Raw genomic sequence first — 10,841 nt, 5'->3', positions numbered from 1 at the left:
TATACTTTGACCCACGTTGCCAACTCCTTCGTATAAATTAAAACACACACACTCACTCACTCACTCCTCTCTCTCTCTCTATATATATATATATATATATATATATATATATATATATATATAATATAATGACAGAAATACCCTTCCTCAACATCCATAAAAAGAAGGATATGGATTAATTAGCACTCACACAGCAACAAAAACAAAAACTACTGAAATGTCTTCGTGGAAACCATTTATACCTCCATCGTTCTCTCTATTCTTGCTAGTTATCTCTTTTTCATTATCTCAAGCTTCTGTGCCTTCCTCCAACCGGTTCAAGTTTGTCAATAAAGGCGAATTCCACTACAAGAAATTCGAATTTTAGGGACAGTCGAAACTGTCCCTAAAAGTACCAAATCCGTCCCTAAAAGTCAGTTTGGACCGTCACTAAAAGTTGCGTGCCAAAAGAGTTTTAGGGACGGTCAAAGTTGACCGTCCCTAATACTTTTGACCTTTAGGGACAGTCCAACCTGTCCCAAATAACACCGTCCCTAAAACTTTTTAGGGACGGCCAAGACTGTCACTAATAAGGTACGAATTAGGGACAGTTTAAATGACTGTCCCCAATACCTAGAGTATTAGGGACGGACAGACCGTCCCTAATACATAATTTTTCAATTATAATTATTGTATTAGGGACGGATAGACCGTCCCTAATAGATTATTTTAATTATATATTTTAATATATTATTGTATTAGGGACGGTCAGACCGTCCCTAATACATTATTTTTAATTATATATTCTAATATATATTGTATTCTGAACGGTTAATTATATATTTTAATATATTAGTATATTAGGGATGGTCAGGACCGTCCCTAATACATTATTTTTAATTATATATTTTCATATATATTGTATTAGGGACGGTCCGACCATCCCTAATACATTAATTTAATTATATATTTTAATATATATTGTATTAGGGACGGTCAGACCGTCCCTAATACATTATTTGAATTATATATTTTAATATATTATTGTATTAGGGACGGTCAGGACCGTCCCTAATACATTATTTTTAATTATATATTTTCATATATATTGTATTAGGGACGGTCAGACCGTCCCTAATACATTAATTTAATTATATATTTTAATATATTATTGTATTAGGGACGGTCAGGACCGTCCCTAATACATTATTTTAATTATATATTTTAATATATTATTGTATTAGGGACGGTCAGGCCGTCCCTAATACATTATTTTTAATTAAAATAATTATATTAGGGACGGTCAGGCCGTCCCTAATACATTATTTTTAATTAAAATAATTATATTAAACCGTCTATATATATATATATATATATATATATATATATATATATATTGTATGCTTAATTTGTGAATTTAACCATTCCGGATACATACATACAAAACATATACAAAATAGATCCACAATAACATTCAAAAAAATATTACTATCCATAGAATAAAATCAATCCACAATATATATATTCAAGATCCATAAAATATAAAATCTCTAGTTTTCTAAACAAAAACTAAAACCATGTGGTAGCACAAAAAATTATTCCATCCTCTTCAAGATCCATTATTCATTCTGTTGGTGGTTGTGGTGGTGCTTGCTGGTGAGACCATGTTGGTGGCGGCAGCTGATATTGCCATCTTGTTGTTGGTGGTGGCTGCTGAAAATACGAGTCTGCTGGAGGTGGCGGTGGTTGTTGATGCCAATTTGGTGCGGTTTGCTGCTGTTGGGAATCTGATGGAGACTATTGTTGGTGGAACCATGGTGGCGACTGCTGCTACTGTTGGAATTGGAGGAACCATGGTATTCTGTAGATTGATCTACATATTAAATCAATAAGTTACACAAAACATATATACATGAAAAGCCACTACATATTAGCTTCTAGTAGGGGGATAATTGAAGACAGACCTAATCTTAGACAGGTTGTTTTAATTTGTACATAATTTTTAGATATATCCATTATGGTGGTAGATTAATGCTTATTTGGACCTGTCCCAGGAAATATTAGATGCTGGTAAATGTAGGAAAGTTAAAAGAAAGATGCAAATGAACCAAATGGGAAAGTAGGTGACATAAACTAAGGGACCTCTTAACTGTAACAGTACTCAACTTCATAATGCCACCCGAATAAGAACTTTTACAATGCAATGGTCCAAAAAATGACGAGCTTATAGAAGTTTAAAATACATTTCGTCATGCTTACCCTCTTGTTATCTTTACATGTGATTTCTTATTTTACTGTTCTATACACTCTCCATTTTCCCAAAAATGAGAAGGGAAAGTTGATCTTCTTTCCTCTCTTTACATCCCTAAACATGTAAACAAGGGGGGAAGACCCACTATCCTTTTCTTTCTTTTCTTCTCTCCTCCTCAATAATTTCCTATCCCTCTATACTTTACAAAAAACATTACAACATAAATGGCCAACCAGTGCAGCAGTGTAAAAGATGGTGCCTACTTTGAGGCAATGGGTATCATATGAAACTTTTCATGAATTCCTTCATGGATTTGGCATTCCAGGTGACTGAGTTCCATTAATTGCACACGAAGCCGTATAAATCATTAAACAAGGGGATTAATTCAAAGCATTATACTTACTAAACATTTATAATTTAAATAAAGGAGTAACTAGAATTTATAAAACCATCTCCAAAGCATGACAAGAAAAGGTTACTACTCAATGTTCTTCAAAGGGAAAGAAAAATATTCAAATTCCCATATGCCTACATGGAGTACAACACCATAGAGGCCAAAAGCATTATTACATACCAGATCCCCCTTATAGAGATCACACAGCCACCCAAATGCATCTACAGTAAAAGAATTCCTGTACAAAGAGTAATATTGATAGTTAGTTTCAATTCATTGTGTATTTCCTAATAATTGTATAAGAGTAGGCACAATTAAATGGCTGGTTTGATTCCCACCTAAAGTAGAGGGAGAGAGAACACCCAAGGGGACACTACTAAGTAGATGTAAAGAGAAATTATCTACTATTCAATCTTTTCCTTTTTACCCCTCTACCTTTGGTGGGATTTAGAAAACAGAAGGATAGAAACTTGCATATTTGTGTGTGATCAATAGAAAGCAAATTTATTATTTATTTATTTTTTTTTCATCCTTCAATTCTCAATAACAACTTCAACAATGAGAAACCCATCTACTACACCTGAATAGGTTCTGACATTCATTTCCTCAAATCTCTCAGGTACTCCACAAATGCTAAATCTCAGGTCTGAGATTTAGCACGATTCATTCCAGCAATATACTCAATAACCACAAAAAACTGAAAAATGCAAAAACGTAACTATTTACTAGTAGTAGTAGTACATCAAATTATTTATTTATTTTTTTAGATAATAGTAGTACATCAAAAATTAAATTACTGATCTACATTAATATGGGTAAACAATTAGCTACTGACTAGTGAACTTCACAATCATCTATCCAACCTTTTAACAAGTCTTCTCTTATCCAACCTTAGAGATCTTATTTTGCTTTTATAACCAAAAGTAGTCCACATCCTGAATAATGCTACTTAGTGAGAGAAAATGTATACTGTGGTCCGTGGACCAGTAAAGCACTTCCCCTAAGAGGAAATCTCTTGGTGTATAGAATTCCTATTTATGATGAAACAAATGGTACAACAGGAAAAATGAGATCTTCAACAAAATCTTGTCAAACTAAAATTTGATTATCAGGGCATATCTGAAGTCTGCAATAGAATATCTTCATGCTTTTCTAAACCTCAAATACATTTCAATCCAGCAGCCCAAACAAAATATAGAATAAGAAAATGAGTTCAATATGTTTTAGGAACTTAATTCCATAAGGAGGAGCACTTGATCTGAATATGATTAACCTAGGCATAGCTTTCACCTTCCCGAGAAAAATCAGATTTTAGGTTTAACATCTTAAAGGTAGAAATATGCGGGAACATTTCAAAGTAGTTACAAATATAAAGCCTCAATTATATATAAGTGGATCAAGATAAAGTTACGAGGAATGTTGAATAGAAGACACTAGTGAATTTTCCACAAATCCTGAAACAGAATATCTTCCAGTGTACAAAGAGCAGGATGATTTAACAGTACACCCTAAGACAGATCCTGGCTCTAATTCTCTTCAAAAATTGACAAAAAAGAAACTTTCGTGTATTATTAACAAAAAGCTGCTAAAATAAATAAATAAATAAATAACATTTATAACTTATTGAGTTATTTCCACATAATTCAAAAAAGAAATCCGATAATATTTCATGAATGTTTAATAGATTATGCATTTTGCAAATTAAGTTTTGACTTTCATGGTGTTTGGATACACAGGAGCGGTCAGAAAATACGTTAGGGTTTTTGTGAGCGTCACTCTCTTCATGCACTCGTAAGGCGTGGCAAGAGAGCGACTTATATGGACACTCATTACTCCAATCTATAATTCATCAGTTACAGAGTTTGGTAGTTAAAACCGTGTGACCTAAAAGAGTCAGCAGACAGCATGTTCAAAGAGAGAGAAAAAGTAAAAAAGATGAGAATAAAAACTGTTGAAAGAGCAATCTAAAAATAACCCAATGCACCTTAATAACGTAACTTCATTGAAAAAGTAGTAAGGTGATACACTCGCCTCTACTAAGGTATAACATAATTACATTGGCCTCCACTGTTGATTCAAAAATCACAATGACCTCGCTAAGTTTAGTACTTTGTAACAGATTTTGTCCTACGTTAATGGTCAACAAAGCCAAAGAATGGAATCTGCTTACGTTAGCAAAAATAAATTTAAACATATTTTCCATTGTCTTTCTATATTAACTCCACTCTCCAACTGGAAATTCATTGAGGACAATAATTTAAAATCACACTCCATCTAGTGCCATCCAGTGGAAATGTCTAATAGGGGAAGCCAAAGTCTAAATCAACTGAAGTCTGTGTATTTATACCATAAACCAGAGTAGATGAATGTTGTTCGCCATAAATAATAATACATCCTATAACCTATAAGATACTTTTGCCCAATTATTTATAGGCTGGTTTCCAAACCTGGAAGCCATACCACTAGTTCCATGGCCTCAACCACCCAATCTACGACAGGTTGAAACAATGGAAAACTCGTACAGATGGAGTATGTTCTTAAATTCTCATATTGCAAGTAGTTATGTTCATGTAAGGGGTGTTACTAAGCTGTAGTGTAATCAATTTGTGGCTATAACAAATCCAAGGGATTATGCGAGTTGGGGCATCTATAGATCATTAAATATAGAGCTCCATTGAGAACCGTCTTATCATTTCTTTAAAAAAAACAAAAACAAAAAGAACATATATCCATCAAGAGTTAATAAGGGATATATATATATATATATATATATATGTATATAAGTGTGTGGAGCCCATCATGGAAGGAACAATGAATGAGTGTAAGAACTGTCTTATCATTTCTTTAAAAAAGAACCAAAAAAAAAAAAAAAAGAGTGAAGTACAATTAAAGAAAATTGAAAGACATAGTAATTAAGAAATGGTGACAATTAAATGTTTTTTTAAATGTTGAATGACTGTGAAGGCATGTAGCAGAAATTGAATAATGATAAGAATAGGATATTTCGCTAGAATGAGACGAAGACTTGGTGTATTGATTGATTCAATTATGGGTGGGCAATAAACAATGTGCATAAAATTATGAGGTCAACCTGTCATCAAGTTTATGGATGCTAAAAAGTGACCACAAGCTAAAAAGTGGCCACACAATTAAGTTATGCATTAAGAAAATAGTTTAATCAATTGGGCATTGAATAGGCAAAGCACTTGTAGTCCGTGTACGGCCAATAAATGTGGAAAGTGGAAGGTCATATGATTAGCTTGTTTGGTGGCAAACCCTATCATATAGCCAAAGTTTTTAAACATTTCGTGTTTTTGATTTCCAATTTGCTCTTAACTATTGACAAGTCAAAGTAGAAGAAGACAATTCCTCTCAACGCAAAGAAAAACCACCACAACCGTACATAGCTTTCAATTCTCTCCCAACCCTTTTTTAAAAGTCAAAGCCATGACTCTCTTTTAAGACATTCCCCTCTCACACCACATTACAAATCCACCCCACCCCACTCTTTACATTCTAGCTCCCTCTCCTCTCAACATTTTCATATCTTCCTCCTCATCCTCTCCCTCTCTCTATACATATACACATAAATATATATATAGAAAAATGCTCGGAAAAAGGATTGGTTCTGTTAAGAAACTGGCCAAGAAATTATACAAAGAAATTCTCCAGATCGTTCAAGTACAACAAAATTCAGCCAGACCATAAGACAAGAAGCACATCAAAATATCTGAATCACTCTTGGCTTCAGTTCTGATAACTACAAATGTAAAAAAAATTAGATTTAACCTATTTTCCTGAAGATAGTTTTACTGTGATTTGTGTATATTTGACCACCTTTATAGCACAAGTGTAAATCAGTTTAAGAAGGAAGAAGAAAAGGCAGTGCACATGAGGAATATCAACTAAAAAAAAAGGTAGGTTCTAGAATTGAAAAACAATTTAGCATCCGTATTTATTGTTTAAAAGTAACATTTCGTAATTAATAACATAATATATATATATATATATATATATATATATATATATATATATATATTGTTTATGATTTCTACCCACTAGAAAATAACTTACACAAGAAGGAAAACAAAAAAATATGCATAATCACGATAGATCTATGACGGAGAGCATTAGAACTAAATATCTAGGTAATACAAACTTATAAAGCAATAAAATCCATAAATTGATAAGTAAACAAATAAAATAAAACATAATAAGAGCATTAGAACTAAATATCTAGGTAATATAAACTTATAGAGCATTAAAATCCAGAAATTGATACATAAACAAATAAAATAAAACATAATAAGAGGAGTAAGAAATACATCATACCTAAAATTCTGATCAAACTCAATCTTGGGTGAACATCTAGTGGATATGACCAGCAATAAGTATATAATGGCACCAATTATCAGTTCTGAACAAGATCTTGTGCATGAGATATTCCATGTTTTGGAAGTGAACTAATACAACACCACCATGGAAAAAGTTAGCTTACAACCTTCAAATGGGACTCTAGCTAAATTGTTAGCATTCAGAACTTCACTAACAAGTCAACTGCAAGAAAATGATATTATGCATGCACATTACTTTTTTATTTTATTTTCTTTTGTTTGGTTTCATTTTTGAAAGAAAATAGGTCATGAGAAACTAAAACAACAACTCTCACTTAATATGCCGAGCTAAATCTGATTCAAACACACATATTCATGCTTATCAATCCTAAATATTGTTACCCTCCCAAGTCGTTTTATATATTGAAAAATAAAAAATGAGCAATAAGAAAAGGGCAACTCATTCAAGCGCCAAATAGTTTCATGAGCCTAAGTCAGGTGGAGCATTTACCAAAGTAATCAAAAACCCCAACCATAAAGCAACATTTTGTCTCAAATAAAAAGCATTTACAAGTCATTTTCTCACTTCTATGATAAAAATAGAAGAAACCATAGAATTAACATCAGCACAGTATATAAACAATTTAGCATAAATTCGTGCATGAGAGTTCCTGAATCAATACGAATCATTAAAAAAAAAAAAAAAGTCATAGACATTATCCATCAATTAGATACAGAGGTTCTTGCTAATCCAATATCCAAAGCAGAGAGTATTTATGAATTTTCTGTTTTAATCCTATAAAAAACACAACAAAAAAGCAAATATACAGATTTGAGAAGCACAGGAAAAAAAAATTTAAATATAAAAAATAAAAAACACTTACAACACTGGTAGAAGAATAAGTAGAGACATTGAACTTCTGGTCGCTCTGGTTTGAGTAGAAACACAGAACACGAACTTACAAAACCAGTTTGAGTGAGAGGACGGAAGGAAAAGATCGACCTAGGGCATAAGAAATTTAGTAGAGTGATCCCTCGTGGATTACATATACAGATCTATACTTAATTGAAAACAAAGAGATCGGTTGGGGGAAGAACAAACCTGTTTGAGAGAGAGGACGGAAGGAGAACTCGAGCTAGGGCCGGCAAGAAAAAATCTTCACACGCATCGAATAAGAAATATATGTATAGATATATACTTAACTTGCCAAAACTACATCGTTTTTATATATATATAGTTAATTAAGGACGATAACTTTACCGTCCCAAAAGTGGATTTTGATAATTTTGTATTAAAAAAAATATAATTTCACCTTAAATATCCTTTTGGGACGGTAACATTACCGTCCCAAAAGGCTATTTTGATAATTTTTTATTTAAAATATTTGTAATTTTATCAAAAATGGCGCCAAGTTTCGCAAAACAGTATCTTTAGGGACAGTTTTTCTACTGTTCCTAAAGGACTGTCACCAATACCCCTAATTCTTGTATATTTTGTAAAATAAAATTATTTTATATATTATATATTTGTAGCGCCAAACAAAAAATGAAGCGCCAATTGTTGCCGCACTATTTTTTTGTGGAATTGGGGACGGGCTAATTCAGGTTTTAGGGACAGTCTTTAGACTGTGCCAAAAAATAAATTTTTAGGGACGGCCTAGTTAAGGTTTTAGGGACAGTTCGTGATATTGTGCCAAAAAATAAGGTTTTAGGGACGGGCAAGTTAGGTTTTAGGGACAGTTGTAAAGACTGTGCCAAAAAATAGGTTTTAGGGACAGTCTAAAAAGACTGTCCCTAAAACATAAGGTTTTAGGGACAGTCTGAAAGACTGTCCCTAAAGGACTGTTACTAAAACCCATATTTCTTGTAGTGTTCGGCGATTACATAATCGAGTATGATGGGAATTATCGTACCCTTCCTATTTTCGCATCCCCATTCCAACTATGCTTCTATAACACCACTCCTAATGCCTTCACCCTAGGTCTACGAATGGGCTTGGTGAGGTCCGAGTCGTTGTTACGGTGGGTATGGGAGGCTAACCAGGGCAACCCAGTTGGTGAAAATGCCACGCTTACATTCGGGAGCGATGGAAACCTAGTCTTGGTAGATGCCGATGGCCGGATTGCATGGCAAACCGGCACTGCCAACAAAGGTGTTGTAGGATTCAAGTTACTCTTTAATGGTAACATGGTCCTTTATGACTCCAATAATACTTTCATATGGCAAAGTTTCGATTACCCAACAGACACACTATTGGTGGGCCAGTCTCTTAAGGCCAAGGGGCCCACTAAACTGTCAGCCGAGCTTCTGCTACAAACAACAGTAATGGGGCTTATAGTTTGGTACTTGAGCCCAAATGGTTGGTATTGTATTACAAGAGTATAAACTCCACTAAGCCAATGCTTTATTTTACATCTTCTGGGTTGTTTAGTATTAGTGAAGGCAGTTTAGAGTATGTAACATTTAACAGTGTCGAGAGAGGTGGTGGTGGTGGTGCATATATCCTATCACTTGATTACAGTGTGACCGGTTCTTCAAGCACTGGGAACCGCTATTTAGCTATGCCCAAATACAATGCCAAAATTGTCATTTATCTGGTTGGGGATTGACGGAAACATCAAGTTTTACACTCACAATAACGAGGTGGACATCGGTGCATAGGAGGTGACATACACCCTATTTGATAGAGACTCTGATGAAAGCGAGTGCCAGTTGCAGGAGCAGTGCGGAAAATTTGGGCTTTGTGACGACAACCAGTGTGTTGCATGCCCCAAGCCCAATGGGTTGCTGGGTTAGAGCAAGGATTGTGAGGCCGTGAAGGTCACCTCTTGTGGGGTGAATGATTTTTACTACTACAAAGTAATAGGGGTGGATCATTTCATAATCAAGTACACAAAGGGAGATGGGCCCATGAAGAAGAATGATTGCTCCAAGAAATGCACAAAGGATTGCAGGTGCTTGGGCTATTTATATAATCAAGACACTTCTAGGTGTTGGATTGCTTATGAGTTGAAAACCCTCAGGATTGCAGGTGCTTGGGCTATTTATATAATCAAGACACTTCTAGGTGTTGGATTGCTTATGAGTTGAAAACCCTCACTAAAGTTGCGAATTCAACACATTTGGGCTACATAAAGGCACCCAAACACTAATCTGGCCCACTGAGACTCGTTTTATGGGGTCTAGTTCTCGGAAAGTGAACAAAAGGAAACATCTTCCTTTTCGTCAGAAAGCTTGTTTCTACTTTTAATAATCTCCATTTCGTGAGAAATCTTGTTTCTATTTTTTTTTTTTTTTTTGGAATGGCATATGTTTTGGTTTACCAGAAATGAGTTTGGTGAAAAAATTACTGGAATGGTGCAAATGTATTTTCATGATTAATATGTGGAGTAATTCTTTATTAACAAAAATAAAAGGTTACCTTTGAGGGTAGTACTGGAAAACGCGGGAAGAATTAGTTGATTGAATGATGCAAGAACACATAAACATAATTTTGGTCTCCACCAACGTTAAAATATTTTTTAACATATGGTATGTAATCTTTTTTTCTTTTTTCTTTTTTTCTTTTTATCTCTAACAGTCTATTAAGACACACTATCATGTCACTAATATGTAAAATTATGTATATTTTATACCACATTTTTTACACAGTCACATCATCGTATTTTCTTTCTCCTCATTCTTTCTTATTTCATTAACAAATCAACCCTATATCAAGGCGGTTTGTAAAAATTATGTGGGATCGAGACATGACACTGATTGGTTGTAATTGAGGAATATATTTTTACAATATAAAACAATTAAAAATAAATAATTAAATTTTTTGTATAAATATATTATGACACATCAAATTTACAATTATATATATATATATATATATAAC

The 10,841-nt window shown here is 33.7% G+C and overlaps 1 pseudogene; it reads left to right on the top strand.

Annotated features, from left to right (window-relative positions):
• Positions 1 to 217: 217 nt before the first annotated feature.
• LOC132309976 (epidermis-specific secreted glycoprotein EP1-like) lies at positions 218 to 10,110 on the top strand (annotated as a pseudogene).
• Positions 10,111 to 10,841: the final 731 nt, after the last annotated feature.

Source organism: Cornus florida, unplaced genomic scaffold, assembly GCF_030987335.1.
Source record: "Cornus florida cultivar Cherokee Brave unplaced genomic scaffold, ASM3098733v1 CherokeeBrave_3.0.0_Hap2_Chr05, whole genome shotgun sequence".
Classification (NCBI taxonomy): domain Eukaryota; kingdom Viridiplantae; phylum Streptophyta; class Magnoliopsida; order Cornales; family Cornaceae; genus Cornus; species Cornus florida.
Note: the sequence above shows the minus strand (reverse complement) of the source record. Positions and strands in the feature narration are given on the sequence as shown.